Consider the following 24681-nt stretch of genomic DNA (forward strand, 5'->3'; position numbering starts at 1 on the left):
AGCATACAGGGGCTGTAACAGGAGTGACCATTTCTAAAGGATAATTTGCAAAATCTATCAGTACATTACTTCAAAGTAAGCAGTAAATATAACTGGTATATTCTGCTGCAGTTGTATAAAGATGTCTGCCTCTAGGAAGTAATGTAAAAATCAGTGCTGTGTCATGTCCGTTACCTTAACAGTATCCAGTACCTACTACCTTGCAAACAGGAAGTTTCCATACCATCTTTCTTCAGTGCAAGTAGATGTAAATGGCAAATTTAACCCAGTACATTCTCGTTACTACAATAGAATCAACTCACCAGAAGAACTGACTGGAAATATTTATAAACCAAACAGGGATATTAGCTTTGGGTGGTGACAAACTGTGATCTATAAGCAGCAGTTTCTCTTCCTTGACTATAAAGGGAGCTTGAGGGACCCAGCTCAGGTGTAGATGTCTACAGTATGGGCAGTGGCTTTTAAATATATGAATCGATCCTTAACTGCCTGGAGAGGAGAGAATCCTTGCAGTTCACCACAGTTAATGTTCTGATAATGTCTGATTGAGTATGCATTATGACAGATAGCAAGGACAGACGTGGTTTCTGTTTTGGACTTTACAAATAGCAAACAGGACTGCTGTAAGCCTGCTGAAGCAAGTTGTGGTTCACAAGGACTACACATGTATAACTTGCTTGAAAGCATGATGAGCTGTTAGACTGGTAGCCATGTGGCTGTGAAACAAGACAAGTTCCTATCACTTAGCAACTAGTATGCAGTAGGTGACTGGAAAGCTAATAAAGCAGTCTTTATTTTATACCACTGTTTTCTTCTATGTTAGGATATCTACTCGTGTCAGTGTCTGCATTGGATGTAGGGGAATTGACCACAACTGCATTTGCATACTGGTTCCACCAAATGGGTATGTTATATTCTCTGTATCACAGCTCCAGCTATACCACATAATGTATATAACTTTTCAAAAGTAGAAAACTGGGATTTACTGAAGGAAGCCTTTCTCCCAGAACAGATGCTGGAGAAAATCCTATGTCTGATGCATTAATCCCAGTAGGCAGCTGAGCCCCACACAGGTTGCTCACTACCCCACACTGGGATGGGAATAGGCAAGAGAATCAAAAGGGCAAAAGTGAGAAAGACTGTGAGTTGAGATAAAGACAGCTTAATAAATAAAACAGTGCGAGGGGGTGGAGAATAACATTAAAAGAAAAGAGACAGAAAATCAAGTGATACTGAAAGCTGTCACCACCACCTGACTGATAGCCAGCCAGTTCCTGAACAATGGTCTCCTGGAAGAATTCCCCACACCAAGTTCTTATTGCTGAGCGAGGTGTTACATGGTGTGGGATATCCCTTTTGTCAGCTGGGATCAGCTGTCCTGGCTGTGTCCCCACACAGCCTCATGCCCAGCATACTTGCTGTGGGGGAGAGGGGGCAGCAGAGAAGGCCTTGACGCTCTGCAAGCAGTACTCAGCAATAGCTAGAGCATCCTTGTGTTATCAGCACTGTTTTGGTCACAGATCCATAACACAGCTGCAGTGGAGAAAATTAACTCCATCCCAGCCAGACCCAGTATGCTATGTCTTAAGGTACCAAACATAAAACATGACAAATATATCTGAAGCCACAACAAAGACAGTGAGCGTCTGGCATCTGCATAAGTTTGTAATACCTCCCTTTTCTTCTGGTAAATTGTTTGGAGCACAGCAGTAAGTAGTTCATGTGTGTTAGTGCCCCAGCCATTAGAAGATCAGATGGACCAAGAGGACAAGCATAAATTACTGCTATTATAAAGGGGTTGGGTCCCTGGATAGCTTTGTGCAGGACCAGGGATGTGTGTATGTACTTCTGAATTGCAGCCAGGTTCATTTAAATACCTCTGTGAGAAGTCTCAGTGACTGCAGCACAGTACTGTGGGGTGATGCACGTCCAGTTTGGCACCAGACTATCAGTAGCTTCTCTCCATGTTGGTGAGACAGGAGCTATGGGCTAAAAGGTCTCCAGGTGTCAAATGGTAAGCAGGAGTAACACTGGGAAGAGAAAGAAATTCAAAGGACGTCAGAGCTGAGCTGGGAATAGGGGGAAAAAAAGTCTTTTTTTACTTAATCTTGGATACTGAGGTTTGAACAGTTACGTTCTCCTATCCCCTTCTCCTATTTGGCTAGGAGATGGAATGACTGGGAGCTGCTGATGTGGAGAGCTGCTGAAACATATGAACTCTGGGTCTAACATATGATAAAAGAGTCACGGTGATGGGGTGCTCTGCCAAGGGCTACCTTTGTGCTTATTGAGTGCCAGCAATGACCCTGCAATTGCTATGAACTACAGCCAAGTTCTCCAGCATATGAAAAACAAACAAGAATCTCTACACTGCATTAGTGGCTTATCTGGAAATCTGTAGGTGGAAATATTCTCTGAAGTGCTAAAATGTAACTTTAAAGGCCTGCCTTGAGCAGCTCAGTTCTGAGGAATGTGGCTGTGGTTTTCCTGAATTCAGATTTGTCTGGCAGGATGCTTATGATTTTTCACCTTGTACCACTGCAAAATTGTGTCCACCATATGATGATGGTGTGTATCAGAGACACAGCAATAGCATACTTTGCTTCATGGTAGAAGGAGGACAAACAAGGAGTGACCCTTTTCTCTTTCCACAAAGAAAGGCAGGAGGAACAATAACTGTTGATAAGGGTGTCTTAGTTTCCAAGCAAATGATATACTATCTGTTTTTATTTTTTATGAAAACTAGCTAGGCTTTCAATGGATGAGGAAGACACCTGGATAATCAACATGTCTCTCATTTTCCTTATGTGCTTTGTTTGGGTGATGTTAGCAAGCCACAGCTTCTCCTTTAGACTGCTGCAGGAGGTTACCTTAGAGAGACTGAGCTGCTCTTGAAACAGAATAAAAATAATAGAATCACAGAATATCCCAAGTTTGAAGAGGCTCACGGGGATCATCAGGTCCAGTTCCCAGCTCTGCACAGGACCACGCAAAATTCAAACCCTATGTCTGAGAGCACTGTCTGTATGCTCCTTGGCACAGCAGCTTGGGGCTGTGACCACTGCCCTGGGGAGCCTGTTCTATGCCCACTGCCCTCTGGTGAAGAACTTCTTCCTACCAGCAACCTGACCCTCCCCTGCTGCAGCTCCATGCTGTTATCTCAGGTTCTGTTGCTGTCACCAGAGAGCAGAGCTCAGCGCTGCCCCTCCACTCCCCTCATGAGGAGCTGTAGGCCACAACAAGGCCTCCCCTCAGCCTCCTCTGTTCTGGGCTGAGCAAACCAAGGGACCTCAGGTGCTCCTCACGTCTTCCCTTCTAGAACCTTCACCATCTTTGTAGCCCTCCTTTAGATGCTCTGTAATAGTTTTAAGTCCTTCTAATATTGTGGCACTCCACAATCAAATCCTGAGTTGCTCCAAATCAGTTCCTGAGCACTATCCACTCTTATGTCCAATGAGATGTAAGCGAATGAGAGCGCTGAGGAATATTTTCAGTTAAAAGAATATTGGGACAGTGACACATTAGTACATTAAGGTGTAGAGATGCACTTTCTCAGGTATAATTGTATGTGGTGCTGAGGGAAAGGCATGGGTCACCTGCCAAATGCCTCTTTACATCAGCGGTCTCCATTCTCAAGAATAAAACCTTTAGAGGGAAAGAAAACAATGTATGCCTTAGGGAACTACTGAGGAGGAACCTAACTTCTGGACCATGTTTGTTGTCATCTGCGGTATCTCTACACTCCAGCTTGGCTGTTGTGTTTCTCAGGGGAATGTGAAGAGCAAAGGAAGAAATTGGCATGCATGCTGTTTGATGAAGTTAGAGGTAGGGCTCTGCCAGAAGGAAATAACAGAAGCAAGTGTGTCTGCTGCAATGAAGGAGCTAGCTGCTTGCTTGACAACAGAAGAACCCATAGACAAGACCTCTCTTGTGAAAGAGTTTTATTGTGAAATATTATCACACTTCCAGTTAAGCAGCACAAACCATCTTGTACTGTGTCCAAGTGATCGGATTTTTTGTGGGTGGAAAGGTATGGAGGGAAGAGGGGCTTGTGATGGGATTAACCAAGATAAAAAAAGGCTGTCCTTCATTGTATCTTTTTATACAAACATATATATTTATACAAATATTTACATTTAGCAGAATGTTAAAGTAGCTGACAATGGAATTCAGTGAACAACAAAGCTGTTCAGCTTAACTTGGTCACAGAATGCTGAAACATGCCTGCTTTGTTCCAGACATCTGGCATGGTCCTGTATTCTTGCTGTATCTTAGGAGTAGTCTTCTGGTGAAAATTTCCCCTCCAATTTTTATGTATGTATTTACCCAAACTAAATGAATCCAAATAAATTCTGAAACAAGCTGTGCTCAGCTGAACATGTTCTCTTGAAAGATCTACTTTGATAACAGCTCAGGCAGTACAAGTTACCCTAAAGTTCTATGCAACAACTAGGACGTGCATACCACAATAGGGATTTTCTCCCTAACTTATATGTGCATACTCTTGATAAGCGTAGGGATTTTGTTTTTAATTAGAGAAGCACCCTGAAATGAAGCTTCAGCCATAGACCATTTATGAGAAGTTCAAAAGTGTTTTTTCTGTTACAACCTGAACAGGGATGTTGGCACAGAGCTGCTGCCAGTGCAGTAGGTGAAGATGAGTGCCAGATTTCCCTGGACTGCCCCAGAACCTGCCTGTGCATCTGGTCATGTCCTTAATGGACAGCCTATGCAGAACTGGGTGAAAAAGTCATTTTCTGCATCTAAGCCAGTCCTCTTCATCTAAGGCCTATGCATTTCTTAGAGTTTCTAGCCACATAAATATATACATATATTCACTGTGCAGCTCTGGGGGGCTGGTGCCTTGGGAATGACTCAGAAGCACAGCTCTGGCATTTTCTCAGTGTGACTGCAGCAGATGCAGAGCCTCACAGACCTAGATCTGTGCTGCTCTTGCTTCTCCACTCTATAGTAATATGTGGAAGCATTAAACAGAACCAACTCCCGTATTAATTTCAAATTAAGAGTAGCTATTCACTTGTACTTATTAAGAGAAGGCTTTGATTTCAGAACATGTAAGAACAACTGACTTAGTCCCACATTAATAACCACTTTCCAGAAGTACATCTGGCAGAACACAGCCCTTCAATTCAGCTTTAATTCTGTCACAAATTGTTTTACACGTGGTGACCACCCAGCGCATGGTAATGAAAAGCAGTTGTGCTGTATTTGGTGCCTTTACTGGCTGAGGGAAACAGCAGCTCTGGAGCCCAACTGCTCTGACTCTCCAGTGCATGCCACTGGACAAGGTCATTAGCCCTGGCTCATTTCCAAGCACTTATATTAAATACACAGTGAAACAAGCCCAGTTGCCCCTTCTGAGCGTGCCTCTGCCCTGAGCTGCTTGCAGAGAAGCACTATGCAGTGCTATCTGTGCATCTCCAAGGCTGGTTGCAAAACCGCCCAGAGCATTAGCAGAGGGGAGCAAATGGAGGTATTCCTCTTCTCTGCTCCAGGATTTTTTTTCCATATTCTTCAAGGAGGAGAGCAGAGAAATGTTTAGACAGTGTTCATCACTGATCGAGAAAGATCAATTTAACAAGAACTGTTTTGAAATGTTGAACCAGACCACATGTAGTTATGAAGAACATCATCACTGGACTGTATGGGAACTGCTGAATCACGGCCTGAACCTCTGATTGACCACCTGAGGCAAGCGCTGAGTCAGCTGCAGGGGCACAGGTGAACGCAATTTCACCTGAGTGACCGGAAGGGGGGGGGAGCCAGGCTCCTCCTAGACCCCATTTAAGGGCTGACTCCCATGGAGGAAGGGTTTCCATCTGGAGATCACTTCTCTTGGAGCCCTTCTGTGAGACCCAGACACAGGTAAGATCTTTATTTCATTACTCCTTTGTAATGTGATCATCCCTCTGATCCTATACCTATTTGCCATACACTGGCCCTTAAAGCCTCACCTGTTTTAGTGGAGGTGTTCAGTTTGTGAATATGCATGCCAAAATAAATTTATGTGTCAGTGGAGAAAAATATTTAGATGGTGAGAAGAACTATGTATGGACCAAAGCCACAGTGGAACTGCATCACATTCTGGAGCTGTAGATATAAATGCAAAAGATGCTACTCTTTTCAGTGTATGTTTATACACATAGGGCAAAATTCCTGTTGAGTGCATTTACAATGTGGGCTTTTCTGGCTGTATTTAGACCATTAAAAAGTACTTAGACCATTTGTCTTCCTTGTTTCAGAGACAAAGCTCTGCTGTTAGTAAGCTTAGCATTCCAACTTTCTGTACCATTTATTCAATATTAGTTAGTGAATACAAATCTGTATACATGTACATATATAAATGATTGAGATAGTCATTCTGGCCTGAGAACTGGGTTTCCTCATGGCCTCAGTGGGAGCTGTACTGCTGCACACCTCAAATGCACACTGGGAGCCAGAGCTGGCAGTGCAGTACTTCCAGGGAAAGCTCCAAGGTGTCAAAGCACCGGGACTGAAACCCAGCAGCTGCTGGTGATGCAGAAGTGCTTGCCTAAAACTTACAAGCCATGGTTTATTTTGTGTTCTTCAAACAACCACCTTCTCAAAATATGGGAGAACTCTAGCCTCAAAAGCAAATGATATTCCCAAATCTCTATTTCATATTCCTACTTTAAAGATGTAGAATAATATCAGAGATGATATGTTTTGGTGGCCATCAAAAAGCAAAGTCTATTTCCCACATATTCAAGTGTCGGAGGCAAAAATCCCAGCTCCATTTTAGCTTTGCAAATATGAGCTACTATCTTTATCTGACTTATATTTTCTCTCTTAAGACTTCTGAGTATTTTTTGTGTGCCAGAGCCACATAAAACAGTAAAGCTTGCTTAAATATCAGCTTTGAAAGACCTACTTTCTTCTATCCCAGTGCCTAAGCAGCTGCTGTAGGATATAGAAACTCTGCATCTTTTCTTACACTTTTTCCTTGCTTGGCTTTTCTAGCTGGGGAAAAAAAGTCCAAAATGGATGGTTTTCCTGCAATGATCACTTGCTGTGTTGAAAGACCTGTAGTTCTCCATTTCAGTGATCTGGGAGAGAAGTCATCCTTCTCAGCTTTCTCCAGAACTTACCTGGAATGATTTAAAAAAAAAAAAGATCAGTTCCCAGCTTTATTTCTCTATTGGAGTAATCTTACCTGAACTTCTGATGTCAGGCTGTTGTTACTTCTCTAAGTGACATGGGGAAGAACCCTACACAGAGAGAACTTTCTCCATGGCAGAACTAGTCCTTCACTATATGCTTGCCCAAGGAGCACTCATCATAAAGAATCACAGCATGACTGAGGCTGGCAGGGATGTCTGGAGGTCATTTGGTCCAACTCCTCAGCTCAGACAGTGACACCCAGATCAGGGCGTGCAGGGCCATGTCCAGGTGGCTTTGGTCTCATCAAGGAGGAGACCCTGCAGCCTCTCTGGGCAACCTGTGCCAGTGCCCCTATACAAATGGGTCAAGAACTCCAAAAAACAAGAAAAATATGTGATTTCACACAGTGTGCCTGGGATGCCCTCCATCCTCTCTAAAAAAAGTGCATGTTCAAGCCTGCAATGAAAAAAATGTAAGTCCAATACTTGAATCTTCTAGCTGCATGTGTGTAGTGTTCATTATCTGTGGAGAGGGGTTTGATTCCTTATTTTAAGGGGAGACTGGATGTAACTATGAGCCAGGTGAAAATGTTAGCAGAATTTTCTTGATTGTTTTCCGTGTTAGGCTTGGGTTTAGGAGTAAAATATTCAGCAAAACGTTATTTGATGGTGTAGGTTCCTCTGAAATACTAAACGGCAGTTGCACCGCTAGATGGTAGTCTTGCTTATTCCGTGTTCACCTTTTTTCTCCTCTCATCTGCAGGGAGAAAAGGTGGGATCACCGCATACTTTTGACTATCCCCCTACAAGGAATAAACCTGAAGTAAAAAAGCTGGTATATAAAAGAAGATGGGAAGGAACTATTAGTTTCTCCTGAGAGGGCACTTAAAGGCACAGTCTATCTCAGCGTAGGTCTGTAAAGCTGTGCTGTACAGAGGAAGGGTGGTTGCAGACAGCTGTTTGCCAGGGGAAACTCGTATGGCCAGTCAGCCCTTACTGCAAAGCTGGATGGACTTAGACCAAAATAAATTTGCAGTCGTGGCTCAAACATAGATACAGTCAGATGATGAAAATATTTTGTTATGAACTGGTAATATAGAAAGGCCTCTTTCTGTTATGTTTACAAGTGTTGTTTCACTAAATGGTTGTCATAAGTGTGGAGGTAATAACTGCTCTGTATCAATTCCTTAATTCCCACAACTATTTGGAAAGTTAACACATCAGATTACTCTAAAAGAAGAGATCTATATTTGATGAGACTGGCTGAGCCTATGCAGGCAGCATATCCACCTGGAGATGTTGCTGAGAGTGTATTGAGCGGCTGTCCATTTAGGCTGTATACAAAATTCGTTATTTAGTTTCCTCAACACTTCACTTTTATGACTCTGCATACTACATTGCAAACCAAAGTACATCACATGGACCATGTAACTAAATGTTAATCATAATTTTAACCGCATAACAAAAACCACAATGTGGTGCTTTTATCGAAGGAATGTGAATATGAGTATCTTGCCTGGCCACTGCTGCAGGAGAATGCATTAATAGAGTATTTAGTAATAATCTTGGGCAACTCAATAGAACTCAATAGTTGTCTTGCATCTCCTGAACAGAGGAAGTGCAAATTCCAGGGAGAGTTTGGCTCCAATATGCCTTCGAAGTCTCTTTGCATAAAAGCTTTCCCTCCTGCTGGATGATGTGCTCTGTTGAAGAGGAAAGCACCCTGATTTGCAGACACTGGAATCTGATGAGTCACCTCTGGGTGTCTCAGAACATCATCAGTCCTTCCTGAACTGAGCACGGCGATCCATTTCTATTGCAGATAATTAGAACTATTTGGAAGGTTTTCTTTAGATATTCACCAGCATTAGGGATCTGAAAGAATGAATTAAAACATGAGTCTTAGCATAGAGAAGTATTGTTCTTTTTATGCAAGCCTAGACTAAATCATGTCCACATTTGATATAAATGTCAGTACTGCCATGAACAAGAAGAATACATTTAGGAGTAATTATTAACTTCTAAGTAATTACTGAAGTATAATTTCCAAGTGCTTTGCTCTGAACTATTGCACCTTTCTCTAAGGTACTATATCCCTATTCATCTTAATGGTCCTTTAAATTGTACTTCGATCTTCCAAGTTCTGCTGTTGCAAGGAGCATAGTTATAAACTCAGGAAAGAAAATACGGAAGGTTCTGGGATGCATGGGAAGAATCATCATCCCTTCTAGATAAATAGATTCACCATTAGAAACTCTGCCATACGTTTTGAAGCAGACTCGGGCGCTCTTAATAGGATCACTGAATGTGTTTTCATTTAAGAGAAAATCACACTGGTCATTTCATTATTGTAATGGTTTTCTTTGATCTCTTTGTGCATATTTGGTTACTCTGATAACAGCGCTGTATTGTAATACGGACTGTTTTCCATCTGCTGTTCCACAGTCTTCGTGAGATTGTCAGAAGGTGTTGGAGTGAAAGATGTGCTCGTGGGTCCGTGCTTTCCACTCAAATATTACTCCATGTTAAAATCTTTGCTTCAGCACTGAGCAGTTTCTTCCCTTGTAACCTCAAAGCCTTCACTGAATGGACAAACCCCCGAAATAACTGCGAAGGTTTTAAACAGAAGCAGTTTCCCATTAGTGTACTCGTTTAAGCCCCACTATTAGCGACCCGCTCCTACTGCTGCATCTCAAGATGTACTCAGGGACTCACAGCCCTATCCTGTTATACTGCAAGCGTGTTAAGCAGGGAGGGAGGTTCAGGACTGGCCCTCTTGACCGTTCTCCGTGTTCGGAACACACCCCGTACCGCTCCTCTGTGGCCGGGAGCGCCCTGAGGAGTTCCCCTGCAGGTGGGAGCCTCGGGCACACAACATGGCGCCGCCACCCCCAGCCCGAGCTCCTCCGGCGGCGGCTCCGCCCGCCCGGTCCCTTGCGGCCCGCGGCGCTGGGCGGCGGCCAGGGAGGAGGGAGAGGAGGGGCGGCGGCGGCCGGCGGCCGGAATCGTTTCCTGGGTAAGGCTGGGAAGCGTTTCCGGCAGGCTGGCTGCATCCCGCTTCGGGCGCCCCGGGAGCGGAGCGGCGGGCAGGTGCGTTCTCCCCGCGACGGGGCTGGGAGGGCCGGGCAGGGCCGGGCAGCGCAACGAAGCGCGCCTCGCGGGGTCGGCGGGGCTCTGGGTACGCGGCCGCCTGCGGTGCCGCCGCTCCGCTTCGCCCGGCGGAGCCCCACAAAGGGAGGGCCCGGCCGGCGGGCGCTGCTCGAGCTCCGCTGCCCGTGTGGGGCCGCATCCCTGCCCGCAGGCGGTGTGCTGCAGCCCGCGGCTCTCTGCCGCCGGGGCGAGGGCGGAGCGGGAGCGCGGAGGTGTTGCTGTTCTGCTGCGGCTGCTGGCAGCCCGGGCGGCAGCGCGGTGCCGGCGTTCCCTCCTGCAGAACTGGGGAGCTGCGGTGGATCTCGATGTGTTGGGTGTGGGGAGCTGAAACGGCGTGGAAAGTGGGCGAAGTGCCTGCAGGAGTAGCTTGTGTAGTTGTTGTTATTATTTATTGAGTGTTAGACTGCGCTTTTTGCAAGTTCGGCTCCGGTTAAATAATACTTGAGGGTTGTAAGGGTTGTGAATGGGTGAATGTAAAGAAACAGTCCTCAGAACAAAATGTGGACCCGATGTAATTCCCTCTGAACTTCTTAGCTTAGGTCTCATGACGACAGTGAAGCTGCTTCCATTGCAGCTTGAGAGAGAATTTGGGCAGATGAAATAAAATGGAAAGTGGCATGGTTTGTATTTGTACTCTCTTGCTTTGCCTGCTTGTTCACTGTGCTTTAGGCTCTTGGCCAGGCTCCTGCTTGTTAGGGAGAATGACTGTGATTCTGTGCTTTAAATGCGAAATAAATGAAAACCAGACTGCGTTTGCAGTGTAGATTTGCTAGTAGGCATTGTGCATTGTGCATGCTGCTGGTAGCTGTGCAGGGTAATGGTGTCTGCAGCAAGTTGTGTGGGATACCAGTACCTGCAGCAAGTTACAGGGCTCTGCGTGAGACCCTCTGCGTTACCCCAGAGCAGAGATACAGGCTGCTGACTGCAGGCTTGCTGTGTCCTCTGGCTTGCCGATGTGTGTCTCCAGTTCATTCTAGATCTGACATATGGCACCATTCTGCCATCTCATGCTCTAGCACTTTCGAAAAGCCCAAATGAGTTGACTGTCTTGTGTCTGAAACTATTTTCTGCCAGCCTTAATTGAGTTTAGTTGAAATGCGTGCAGATGTTTTGGCACTTAAAGGGAGAGACATCCTCCTATGATGACCTTGTGACAAAATGTTGCCTGAGTAACTTCCTTGCGTAGAGCAGCCACATTAAGTGTGTGGGTATTGTGGTTTTTCCTTAGTAGCGATGAGTGTTTGATGGAGTATTGCTGGGTTCTGTTCTTGTTTTTCTGCTGTTTAAGAGAAATGGAGGTTTAGAGAGGACTCTTCAGAAGGAACACGGGGATGCATACTGTGGAAACCTGGGTTACTTCTTTTTCTTGTTCCATTTTTGCAAATATGTCAGGAATCAGTGACCCAAAATGTTCATTTTTATTGGGTCCTGGGTGGATTCTGCTGTCCTTTCTTACCAGGAGGGCAGTGCCTTCCTTAGGAAATGCTTAAGCAGGTGCAGAGTACTGCTGCAGCATTGGAGCTGCGGGGAGCTGTGATTTTGGGGACTGGTTAGGAGGGATTCGAGTACTAGAGACTGCCTGCTGTAAGGATTTCTTACCAAAGACTGAAACAAATCCTAGTAGCTGGTAGGTGATGGTGAGTAATCAGTGGGTGACATCTCTGCCAGATAAAAGATCCGTACTGTTCAGAAGCTCTAAGTGAGGATTTGCAATTACACTTAGAATCCATGCTGAAAACACACAATACTGCATACTGTATTTGTACTACATTGTATATACATCTCATACATATGAGATTTTTGCCTTTGTCTGCTCTGTTGTGAGTGGAACTTTTGCAGCTGGGAGCAGCATAGCAGGAGGAGACTTGCTGCGTGTGTTAGCTCCTCACTGGCCACACTGCTGCCATCCTACTGCTGTGGGCAGGTGAATGTGGTGGTGAAGGACTGGTGGGATGGGTGAGAGCTCTTGGGGTATGCCGGGTGCTTCAGGTGGGACAGGTGCAGAGGCTGACTGGGGAGTAGAAGCAGCAGTGTTACCAGAGGAGGTGAGAAAAGCCAGGCCCTTCTAGCCAAGCAGATGAGGCCTGAGAGAGGGGATATGATTCCAATCTGCAAATACAGCAGAGATATAAACACTAGAAGAGGAGAGGAGCTATTTAAACTAAAGAACAATGTTGGCATGGGAACAAATGGATGTAAAGTGGCACGAATAAACTTAAGCAGGAATTTAGACCATTTCTTCCATAAATGGAGTGAGGTTCTGGAACGACCTTCAAATGGGAGGAATGGAAGCAGGACCCCGGACTGCCTCTTACAGATATATCCAGGAAGTTTGTCATGCGCTTGGCTGTGGTATTAAAAGAGAGACTTGGTGACTCAGGAAACCTTTTCTGTACGCCTGTGCTAGCTGGATATAGATTTTCTGTGCCAGTGTTTCTTATTTTAAAAATCTGACATTCAGAAATGACATTAAAATGAAATGCTTGCTTTACAGATTGTATCACTGCTTAGAAAGCATTGCAGTGTGCTTAGTGGATACTTTCTGAAATATTTTTGCAAGTTTAGACTTTTTTCCTCCAAAATGCTATGTGTTGACTTAGAGCAGTATCTAATCAAGTCAAAACTTTTTTTTAACATCAAAACTGTGCAAAAAGAGACAATTCTTTAGTCTACATGGGGCCTGTTTGAGCTTATCCTTCAGGTTAAAAAATAAACTTCAGAATTCATTTCTGTTAGTTGAAGCGATTCATAGATTCTCAAAAACAGAGATTGAAAGGGGTAGCAGATCCAGATGGTGTGAAGTGAGAGCAGTGCTCTAAACCGTGCTGTGGCTGGAGGACTGGGATGAATGAAATGTGAAGCAACTTAGAAGATAGGTCCAGTGTACGTCATTGTGCATGGGATTTGTTTCATTTGCTGTTTTGCAGAACAGCTGAGAGTTATCTTGAGTAGTGGTTACAACAGTTCCACTTGTTCAGAAGCCTGTAGACCATTCTAAAAATATTGTGTGTGCAACATGAAATACAACCAGCTGCAGATGCAATGGACTAGGTCCTATGGCTCTCGCAAGTACATGACAGCTTCTTGAAGATGTAACAAATATAAAAATGGAGGAGCAGCTGCAGTGAACCTAACCAAGGGTTAGTCCAGTGCAATGGCCACACGGGATGCGATGCTACCACAGGACACTCAGCTGGTCTCACCTCTGAGCAGCACCTCTGAGATACCTCCGAGTGCTTCTGCGTGCTCTCCTTCCCTTCCTGTCTGCTCTGATAGAAAGTGGCCTTGTGCCATTGCAGAGAAGAGCTCTTGCATGCTGACTTATGCATCTGGCTAATTTGTGGCCCACTGAAATCTAACATGAGAAAATTCATTGAGGAGGAGTGAAGATGGGTGCATTTATGATGTGCTCCTCTGACTCACATCCCTTTTGTGGGAAGCAGGAGGCCCTAGGACACATGTATCTAGTGTATAAAGATACAGTTCTTCTGACTCCTCCAAACCCTCTTCATGAGTGTTTGTTGTATAACCTCCCTGTCTGCCACCCCACCAAAAGTAGAGATCTTCTCGTTGACCTCCTGCTGCCCCTCTGAGCTGCTCCGTGGGCTGATGGACTCCATACCTCATGGGCAAGCACCGCAGCACCACTGGGCCTGTTACCCTGTCCTTGTCTTGTTATGGATCTGAGCAGAACATTGCTGTTCTCAGAGCTTTAAGAAGCAGGGGTTACCATTGGGAATGCTCTGTGTGGTGTCTTGCTTTAGTTGCCCTTTCTTAAAAAATATGTTCTCCTGCAGGGAAAAATAGGAACAGGATGATCTTACACAGAACCTCCGCTATATGTGCTCTCAGAAGCTCTGGTTGTTCTCAGCTTGGGATTGCTGGAGCTGTGTACACCCTCTGCCTTTCTCATAATATCCAGTGGCTTTTTATCCCAAATACTTACCTGATCTGTCTGCAGCCCCCTGGGACCTTGTTGCAGGCACTGTGGCCTTTGGTCAGGAGTGCTGCGTGTCAGTAGACCTGCTTTTGGTTGTGTGAGATTTCCCCCGTTCTCTTTGTTCTTATCTGGACTCCTTCATTTGGCAGCTAACCCCTCACCTTTTGGGGCAGGGAATTTGAAGTCCTTTTGGAAATGCACGTAGGTTGAACCAAATGGCTACACCCTGCCTGTGTTTGGCCTTGCCGTGGTTGCGGCCTTGCGCATCCTCAGGCTGCTGCTGGGCCCTGTGTGTCTTCTGTGTGTTCAGAACAAAAGAATCAGGCTCAGTTTTGTTAAAGATCTAAGGTGGCCCTCTATGTTCTGTCTCCTACGGTCGCGTGGACTTTCTTTTTTTAAACTGAAATGTGCTGAGCTTCTGTCTCTCCTGAAAATGTGGCATTTGTTTGAGTAAGTGTTCAGATTTTTCTTTTCTGCTGAAGCAACGCTGCATCTTGTATAACGCTGATTAGTGCCTTTTAAAGCCTTCTGCATAACAGTTAGCATGATTAAAAAGATGCAGATTTCTGCTTTTATCAGTAGTCTGTGCGCTGCAGTTGATAGAAATCTAACAGAGGTCTGAGATGAATGGAATCAGACATGGTTTACTCTTGGGTGTTTCTTCATGAATGTAAACTGTTAGCTTCAGTAATAGTACAGTAAGAGTAATGCTGCATGACAGAGAAAGGTTTGCTACAGAATGTGCAGGTTTTCACTTCTGATCTCAGTTCAAGATAGCCAATGCCTGTAATTCTGGTTTATTTTGCCTTATGAATAGTGCTGGTGCTGCTTAAGTACTCCTCAGCAAACTTATGCCAGGCTTCTTCTTGACAGCTTAATCCTTTGGACTTCAGAATTTAAAAACCTCTGCTGAAATCTCAGCGGTGTCCCTCTGTAACTATGCCATAATAGATTTGTAACCTTCTGATTCAGTCATGTAGCTCTTACTGTTTGCCTATTTCTTTATTTTCTTTTTCCCTTTAGAAATCTTTCTTTCCTTTGTCTTCCTTGCTGGGTTGTGTTGCACCCCAGGTAATGTATCCCATCAGACAAGCATCAGCCCTGCCTGCCCTTGGGAAAACCCTTGTTTTGGAAGCATCAGGCATGCTTGGCTATGATAGGCTTTTAAGCAGTTCTGCAGTGTTTAGTTTCTTCGTAGAAGGGTGTGGGGTTCTTTGTTGTTGGTGGTTTTTTTTCTTCCTTTTAATGCAAGCACAGTTTAATTTTCAGGGGGAGCAAAAGGAACATTTCTAAACATCTGCAGATATCCAGTGTAGAACACATGTTTAAAAAACACCCCTAGGCTTGATATAGGCGCTAAAATGTGGTTCATGCAGGACTATATTAGCCAGAACTAATTTTTCATGTGTTCGTTAGTTGGCTGTGGGGAGAGGTTTCCTGGTGTAATTATTGTGTGTAAAGGACAGATTCCAAAGGGAGAAAAACTGGCAGGCACAAAATGTTCTTTACCTTTATGAATCGACTTGTTTGAACAGAATAAATCACCATCAGCTTTTCTTATTTTTGTTGTTGTTGTCTATTTGTAGAAACATATAGCTTCTTTGTAGCGTTTTCAGGATAGGATGTACTCCTGTCACTGAATTACAGTAACTTGGTGTGACTAATATTGGCACAAATTACTTCAGCCTTTAGTGGAAACCTCTTAAGTATAATTTCTCAGTTGGGATGGAGGGAGGTGCTGCAGGGTGCTTACTGGCCAGCTGCCTCATTTAGAAAAGTAGGAGCTTGACGTTAAGCCATCCTATGTATTTAATACAGAATTTCATTATCAGGAACTGGAAGCAGTAGCTTAGGTAAATATGGCAACTAATTCATTGCTACAGTGTTTACATTTGCCTTGTTAATTCTATTTGCAAAGAGGATTATTGTCAGGAAAGGATGTTTCTCAGCAAGGTATGGAATTGTGTGGCTATGGAAGATGAAAGGAAATCATAAGGCGGAAGAATATGGAGGAGGTGTTCTCTCCTAAGGAGAATTCAGTGCTATTCTGAGTAAATCGAGATTTAAACCCAGCATAATTGAAAGATAGTTCAATTAGGTTATTTACATGATACAAAGACATATACTTGTAGAGCGTGATATACAAACTTATGGAAAGATTTGTCTAAAAGTAAATGCAGTAGAAAACCTAGCTGGTTATAGCATGCATAGTACTCACTTAAGCCATCGTGTAGCCCTACAAAGTATCCTGTGTGCCCTGGATCTAGTTTCCCTGGCACCCATATAGATGTAGGGCCATACTCTTGGAAGAGGAAGGAGGTCTTGCTGGTTGCTCTGCCTTCCCCATCCACCACCGACAGGGAACACTGACAGAGCTCCTGCAAGCCCTGTGGTTTCCAGTGGAGCTGGGAGCATATATTGGGTGCTAGTCCCCCAATTTTCCCAGAGTGCCACATCAGCTGCCGGTTTTTGCAGAAGACAGAGCTGGTAGGCACTTGGGTGTTAACAGGAAACTGAATCAGAATTTGAAGTCTGTTGATGGACAGCTGCTGGAGTGGTGTGAGATGGCAGTGAGAGATCTCTTCTTTGTTAGGTGGAGCAAGCAGAGATAATTTCCAGAAGTCATGCTGGCTGTCCTGTGGGTTGTGCCTGGAGACCTCTGCCACTGAAGATGGTGCCCATGGTTTTGCTGCAGGGAATTCTTGTTGGGTGTATCAATGGGCCGATCCTGAAAGAAAGAAGCATAGGGGTAAAAGATGTTCATGTTGCTGTTAAAGCGTGTTAGGACAGACTTAAATTCTGGTAACTCTTTTTTTAGAATGCTGTAAAACAATTCAAGGAAAAGTTATATATATATATATCTTGCTATTTTCTCTAACAATGTCTCAGTGGCCATTGGTGCTCTCCTTCCCATTGCTGGGATGGGAGCAGCGTGGATCCCAGTGGCTGCAGGATGGAAGGCTCTTTGTCAGCATCTCCAACAGGAATTGAAAACACGTGCAGAGATGTAGAACTTCACACGATAGCAATGTGCAGAGGGTGTGTGCTTCTACAAGGAATTAAATTTTAGGAATTCAAGGAATTAAATTTCAGGAAATTAAATTTTATTTTGCTATTAGGTTTTTTTTTTCCCAAAAGTACAGATACGAAGGTCAGCTTAATGGCATGTATACTGATGAGTAAAGAAGAAGGGAAAGGGTGTGAAGATTATGTCACTTGAATCTGAAAAGTGGTGAGAACTGTGCCTGAGAAACGGGTCATATTTTTTGTTAAAGCCCAATGAGAACCTGCTGACATGGTTTTGTTTTTTTGTTTTTCTTTGTTTTGTGTTTCCACCACACTTCTGGAAAACAGTGAAACAGTGTGAGACCATCAGTATAGGGGGGGCTTTTAGCTCACACTCCTGGGTGTGGGAAGCTTTGTGTGTTCTGGCAAGTAGGATATTTTTTTGAGGAATTTGAAGTCTGTTAGCTTAAAAGGCCATCAGGTATAAGAAAAATATTTGAAGAGATTTGTATATGTGAAAACAGAAGCAAAATAACATCAAATATCCAATCTTTGTTCCTCAGAGGCACTTGAGATTGGGTTTATTGTTATATAAGTTTGTGGGCTGATGAGATGACTACCCAAGGAGATTAAAATAACTTGGTGAGAAGACAGTATTTGCTTTAAACATGTGTTGTTACTTAAACATGTGCAAGAACTGCTAGCAAACAATGCTTGGCTGTATCAATGTGTTCTAACCTTATTTTTATGATCTTTACATGCTGTTGCATCAGTGTTTATCTAACTGCATTTTTTGCCAATTCTTGTTACTTCTCAACTTCATTTGCAGTAAATTCTTCTATATATTTCCCTTTGACACATGGATAGATTTAAAAAACAAAACAAAAAGGCTATGCTTAACAATCAGTGTATTCTATATACTGCAACCATATACAGGAAGCAGGTTGGGGTGGGTGTATGGGCATTTAGAGGCCAGTAGGTCTATCTTGAAGACCAAAGAGACATATTGTAATGTGATAACAGTGGGTGCAGATGATCAGGGCAGTCACATAAGCGATCCTAGGAGATGGATCTCTGCAGCCTGGCAGTATATTGACAGTCTTGCAGTGAAATATAAGCCTGATGGAAGGATATTCAATGAATTGAAAGTAACCACAGAATCACAAAATGGCTTAGGTTGGAGGGGACCTTAAAGATCATCCAGTTCCAACCCCCTGCCATGGTCAGAGTTGCCACCCACTAGATCAGTCTGCCCAGGACCACATCCAACCTGGCCTGGGTGTTCCTAGTTTTGGGGAAGGTGATTAAAGGTGAATTGTTAGCCTCCTAGGGACAACAGAGTACTGCAGGAGATGTGGAGCCAAGGCAGACCAGGAGTGATGGGAACCTCAGAGTGTCACTGATGCTTTTGTACCTCAGGTGGGAGTCACATTTTACCTGTTTCTTGGCCTGTGTTGAGAGTCACCAGCACTGCCACATCCTGGCTGTGAAACACAGGCATGGCTTGTGGTTTTTCCAGTGCCTTTGTTCTGGGTTGGGCAGCCAGTGGTTAGCCACAGATGCAGTGGTGTCATGTGAACTTATTTTTTTTGTATAGAGAAAGTTCTTCCTAATGCTCACTCAAGTTTTTGTGAATGCGTTAAGACGAATGGTTATTTTCCTAAATGTAAAGCTTGGATTCTCCTTCCTTGAGTTCCTGTGGCTAAATCTGTGCCACTTTGAAGATCCATTTGAAGACAGATAACTCAAGCAAAAGATTCACTTTGAGGGATTTGACGTGCTCCTCTGCTTCTGCTGTCTGCTTCTGAACAGTCTGGAAGTGTAAATACGGGCCTGGAAAAAATAACAGTGGAGCTGGTTGACGGTATTCCAGCTCACATTAGGACATAAATTAAGAAACATGACCTTGTGCTATAAATCTGAGATTTGGGCTTGTAACCCCTTAATTTTTGACCTGATAAATCCTATCACACCCAGCAAGCTGTTAAGGTTCATCTCACTAAGTGCCGAGGATGCTTTAAATCCATGGATTATTTAAGTTCTGCCCTGCCAAGGTTTAAAATAAGACTGCTAATACACGGAACACGCCGGCAGTAAAACCAGGAGTGGATAGTGTGGGATCAGTTAAGGAGACATAGCGAAACTGGGCTTTCACAGCTTTGGGGTTCTTCTTTGAAATGAGATTAGAGGAAAATGTTTTTGGTGTAGGTAAACACCGTGGTGGGATAAGAAGATTCCTTGCAGGAGGAGGTGTGGAAAGTGTAGAGCATCCAGGAGAAAGGATTAAGCTAAAAAAAGACAAAGGTACTCTAAGGATAGTGATGCATGTACCCTGTGACTCCAAAATGAAGGTACTGATGCTCCCATACAGTGGCTCAAGAAGGGTACGTGCCAGTGAGCTCAGGTGGAGGCAGTGGACAGCATATAAATAGATGAATTTTAATTACACAAAGGGGCTGGATGATTGCATGAGCTGCAAGGCTCAGGAGTGAAATAAGCCAAACTTCCACACACAGAACTAGTTGCTAACCTTGAGATAAAACTTCACCATGGAGCATTGGGAAGGCATGCTCTATATCAAGTACATTATAAGCCTCCCTAAAAATGTGTGTGTATATATATACATAAGGATAGTTTTAAAACTATATGTATTGCTTCAAGACCTGGATTTGTTCTGAAAGATTCTACGAGTGTCTAAATTTGATAATAAATATGAATTGTTCCTCAGAAATGGAGGTTTGGGTGTAGGAATTTCAAGCTATGCTCCGTTGCATTTTCCTGGCAATTCCTACTGTAGAGGTGTCTGTAACTTTTATTTACTGCTTCTAATTCAGAAGTGTAAGATAACTCAAATGCTTTCATGGCACAGCAGGAAGTTTTAGAAGGTCTTGAGAGATGCAGTATAAATCTAGTAAAACAGGCACAGCTGGATGATAAAAATGAAAACAAAACCCAGCATTTTCCAACAAGACGTTGTCTGGATGTGGCAGGTTTGGGGATGAGCAGCGTTTCTGCCTTTCTCAAAAGCTTTTCATGAGAGAATCCTTTTTTCAAGCAGAGCATTACATGCATTAAAGCTTGGCTCCTCTAGAGAAGCTTTCTACAGGAAGTATTTGCATACTGTATGGAAATTGGTGGTAAAATTATCTGTGCTTTTGAAATGGATGTTTTCATAGTTGTGAGTCGTAACTGCTTCGAAGGCACCACGTTATCATCTCAAGTTCAATAAAATGCTTAAACTTAAAGCAAAACAGTTACTCTAAGGAGCTCCAGCTGGGGAGAACCTCTCGGTTTTGCAAGGTGAGAGCAATGCAACTGGAGCTGGTTGGTGCCATGGAGCGGCTGCGGGAGATTAATTGGGTTAACCATTGTACTGAAATAACAGTACAGGTCTGATCCTTTCTTGTGGGACCATGTGTTGAAACAAAACCCAAAGCCACTATTGGGAAGCCTCATTCTGTGTTATTAAGGGTCACCGGTGTGGCTTCAGAAGTTGAATTGTCATGGCTTTCTTGCCTCTGAGCAGGAGCAGTCTTAAAAGACCTCTGTGCTACTGTGTGTTTCATGGTATAACAACTTGTGCTGAAAACACCTCTTTTTTTTCCTTCTCCTTACAGACAAAGATGAGGAGCAAAGTGTTCGCAGTGTTAACATGGAGTTAACACCTTTAATTGAATACTTTAAAAACAAAGCAAAGAAATGGCTTGCCAACAGGAATTTCTAGGTTTTCCTGCTGTCTCATAGGTTCCCTCATATTAATTTCACTTTTGATAGCTGTTCTCCTAAACTAGTAACTCTTTTTATGCTATTTCACATGATGTCAGGCAAGTGCATACATTTCATGTTAGAAATGAGAAGTTTTATCTTCAGAAATAAATGGTAGGCAACTGTAGAGGAGAAGAGGAAAAGGGCAAGCCTCACTGGGTCTCATCTCTTCCTGCATCCTAAGTGCCACGGTGCAGACAGATGCTGTGCACTCTCCTTGCTGCTGTGATGGGGTGGTGCAATGAGGTCAGCTCCCAGCCTTGTCTTCCACAGAGTGCCTTCTGTGGCCATTACATCTCCGGACAACGTGGAATAACTGTTCTCCAGAGGATCGGAGATGGCTTGCCACCATTTTTCCACTGTACCAGAAATCACAAAGACAGAAAATACCAGAAGGGAAATGCTCTGGCTTGTAGGCTTTTATAGGATCATGGTCCTACCCAGTTACGCTGTCCTCAAACTCTCCCAGAAGTCTCAGCACTTGCATGGTGTACTGTAACTATTACAGCTAGGTTGCTCAGTGGTGTGACCTCCACTAATAAAAGCTTACAGGGACCAAACAGCTTGCAGAAATAGGATTAGAAGAGGTCAGCCAAAGCTGTAGCTACCTCGCTGCCTACCTGCCTTGCTCAGCTCTGAGGAGGCAGCTGATGGTGGCCCCACGGGTGGCTCCTGTCTCCCTGATGAACCTGAAGTGCATCATGATGGAGTTCCCCCAAAGCACTTTTGGAAAGACAGGAATTTTTTAAACTGCATTAAGGCTCTGAACTAAAATGTTGGGTGTAGGTTGTATGTTAATAGTGGTTACATTGCCTGTTGCAGCAGCTGTTGGGACAAGTGGCACAGTGAAGTGCCACTTGCTCTATCTATCATTGCTCTAGGTATCCTACGGCAAAGAGAAATCAGTGCATCCATCTGTTCAGAAAAATGTAGATATTTAATTTTTTTTTCTTTTGGAAGGAGAACATAGACTGAATGTCCATTTCTTGGCAAACTACTATGTTTTGGGATTATTGAAGCTCTAGAAAAAGCTTGTTTGCTTGAGTGACCTCAACTTGTTGTTTATTCTCCACTTGTACAGCAGCCCTGTCCATACTGAAGAAGTTCTGTGGATTTTCCGTGTTCCATGGTTGGTTGTTATGTGGTTGGTTGGTTTGTTTTTACCTTGAAACAATTTTTAAACTTCTCTGTTGCACACTGAAGTGCTGAGTTTTCATTCTTTGCTCTTTCTTGATTTTGTTCCTAATAGAACACTGGGTTGTGCAGAAGTGATTTATTTCCCTGAGTGGCAGCAGCTCTGGTGTGTTGGAGGCATGACACTGTGTGTTCACAGAGGAAATGGGAATGTAACATGTAAGGTTTTAAAACAAATGTTGAAGGAAAGAGTAATTAAAAGCCCAAGGGACGAATTGCAACATAAGTTTATCCATAGGTAGGCTATGTCAAAGTAAGTGGCTTTCTTTAACTCTGAAATGTGAATTAGGATACGTGCATTGTGTTTATCGGGTCTTTATTCAAACAGTTATTATGGCTTGAGGTGGAAAGAGCAGTATAGGAAATATGTTTTTCATCTATAAAGTAAGGGGTTTATCACTGTTGTTAATGATGCCTGCTGTGTTACTTGTAAGGTAACATGGAGTTGGGGTGAGATAGAGCTGGCTGTGAGGAGTGCTGCAGCCACAGCTTACCTATGGTCACTTATGGTCTCTCATGGCCATGACTTAACCATGGCACTGAGCATACTCAGTTCTGTCAGAGATGCTGTTTCCCACATCCTCAGGGCTGTGGGTCCCAATGGTTTGGGATACTGCTAAGTTACCACAGGGATTTTGATTGTCTGGGAAAATGGTTTTACTTGCTAAAAAAGAGCTTGTTTGTTTTACTTACAAGGTGTGATTCTTCTGCCTTGCTTTTGCATTTTAGCAGCGTATTAATGCCTGTAGGACTTTGACTTGTGGCCAGCTTCTTTTCCCAATGTTGCTGATGGGATAGATGGGCTGAACTACTTCCCTCTGATGCACGCGAGGCCTGGCTCATGTTTCAAAAGCATGTCGCTTTCTTCATGTGAATGTGTGTCCTTTTCCCACCTCTACTACAGGATTTATGGACTGTGCTGCCTTTCCCCCAAACGGGCTGTTGTACACTGTGAAGGGGGCTGTGTTTGGACTCATGTCTCACAGCTTTGCACTGGCTGTGGTATGTGTGATGCAGCACAGCTGTCAGAATGGAGACATTCAGCCCTGAAAGCAGGAAGATGGCTGTGGAAGGTTACCAATAGCTTTGTGTTCAGTTAAATGCAGGCAAGGGAGCTGTGGCACAGAGCACGGCACAGGCATGGCTGCCCTATGCTCATCTCCAGTTTTGGGTTGGACCATAACCATCTCCCTTCCAGCTCCCTTTGCAGACTGTGCTCTCTGCTGAGAAAAGCCGAAGCCTGGAGTGTATCTGAGGCTTTTCTGCTCGGACATACCTCTTGGCTGTGGTCATGACAGAATATCTCCCTCTCATGGGTGACCTTCAGTAGCACTGCTTATGTCCTGGTGTGACGAGAAATGCAGGAAAAGATTATTGAAGACATTCCAGCTGCACAACTTTTCCCCTCCAAGTTCAGATGGATAGGAGACTTTAGGCTGGCTGATGTTGTTTTTATTTTTTATTTTTGTAAAACAAGTAATTCAGGGTTCCTGTTAAAGGCCCTTTGTTTCTGTTTTTGAAATCATCCGCTTGTATCAAACTACCTGACTTGTGTAGTATTCCTACTGTTGCTTGGGGAGAGTTTTATGTTTAGAAAAACACTTAATGTTAAAAATGTTTCACAATATTGTTGAAAACCAGTATTTAATGAGCAATGAGAAGACCTATGTTGCTGAGGCACTCACGTTGCCCGTTACAAGGCATCCAAACAGAGGGGTGCAGACATGTGGATCTATGCTGCGAAGGTGCCCATCTCTGCTCTCTTCATAACTGCATTGTGCTTAATCACAAAAGGATCTGCTGGAATTGGCAATGCAGAGGAATTTAAGGCATGTTCTAATGTCTCATTTATGTCAGGATTCCTGCATATATTAAATATTTGGTAATATGGGGGGGGGAAGGTGGAGGGATGTGGCTTGAGTAATACTGCAATTGACAGTAAAATAGATATGCATCTGTCTATCCTTACTGAGCTGTAGCAGGAGTGGAGACGTAGGCGTCCCCAGGCATCATTTTCCGTAGCCCCTGGGGAGATTTCTTCAATGCAAATGCCTTCTGTGTGTGAGAAGTTGCCCATGTAGACAATAACTAATGTGTCAGTGAGCGCATCACTGGAGATGGTGGAATATGCAGGAGTGGGGACAAGTGGAATTCATCTGGCTGGTTCTTCAGTTCAGCTCTTAATGTAGATCTTACAAGATGAAGGAAGATTTCGTAAATGACTTGGAATCACTGCCAGAAAAAGCTGACTACAAGATAGCTTCCTACCCCTTTTGAAGTAACTTACGTGTTTAATTGTTGTTTTTTCCCCTTAAGCAATTGCTTTGGTCAGCGAGGAAGGTGAAGCCCAGCAGCTCATTGACCACTCAAGCAGCTGCACTGGTCTGGAGGTCTGCTTCTGACACACTGCGCTGAACTGGGGCTCTTCATGTTGAAATGAAGAGACTTTCTTGGAAATGTAAGTTTCAAGGCAGTTTGGAATAA

At 43.8% G+C, this 24681-nt stretch overlaps 1 protein-coding gene across 19 annotated transcripts in view; it reads left to right on the forward strand.

The window, feature by feature from the left end:
* Nucleotides 1–24681, forward strand: part of APBB2 (amyloid beta precursor protein binding family B member 2) — a 166520-nt gene that overhangs the window by 2550 nt on the left and 139289 nt on the right. For 12 of the 19 annotated variants that reach the window (XM_040699803.2, XM_046940899.1, XM_004936098.5 and 9 more), the window contains exons 1-2: nt 10157–10232; nt 24514–24655. The exons of 2 other annotated variants lie outside the window; for them this stretch is intronic. The gene's annotated coding sequence lies outside the window, so the exon portion shown is untranslated. Of the gene's footprint in view, nt 1–10156; nt 10233–24513; nt 24656–24681 lie in introns of those variants that run through there. 5 more of the 19 variants (XM_025150506.3, XM_040699797.2, XM_040699800.2 and 2 more) reach the window with 2 other exon arrangements.

Source organism: Gallus gallus, chromosome 4 (assembly GCF_016699485.2).
Source record: "Gallus gallus isolate bGalGal1 chromosome 4, bGalGal1.mat.broiler.GRCg7b, whole genome shotgun sequence".
Classification (NCBI taxonomy): domain Eukaryota; kingdom Metazoa; phylum Chordata; class Aves; order Galliformes; family Phasianidae; genus Gallus; species Gallus gallus.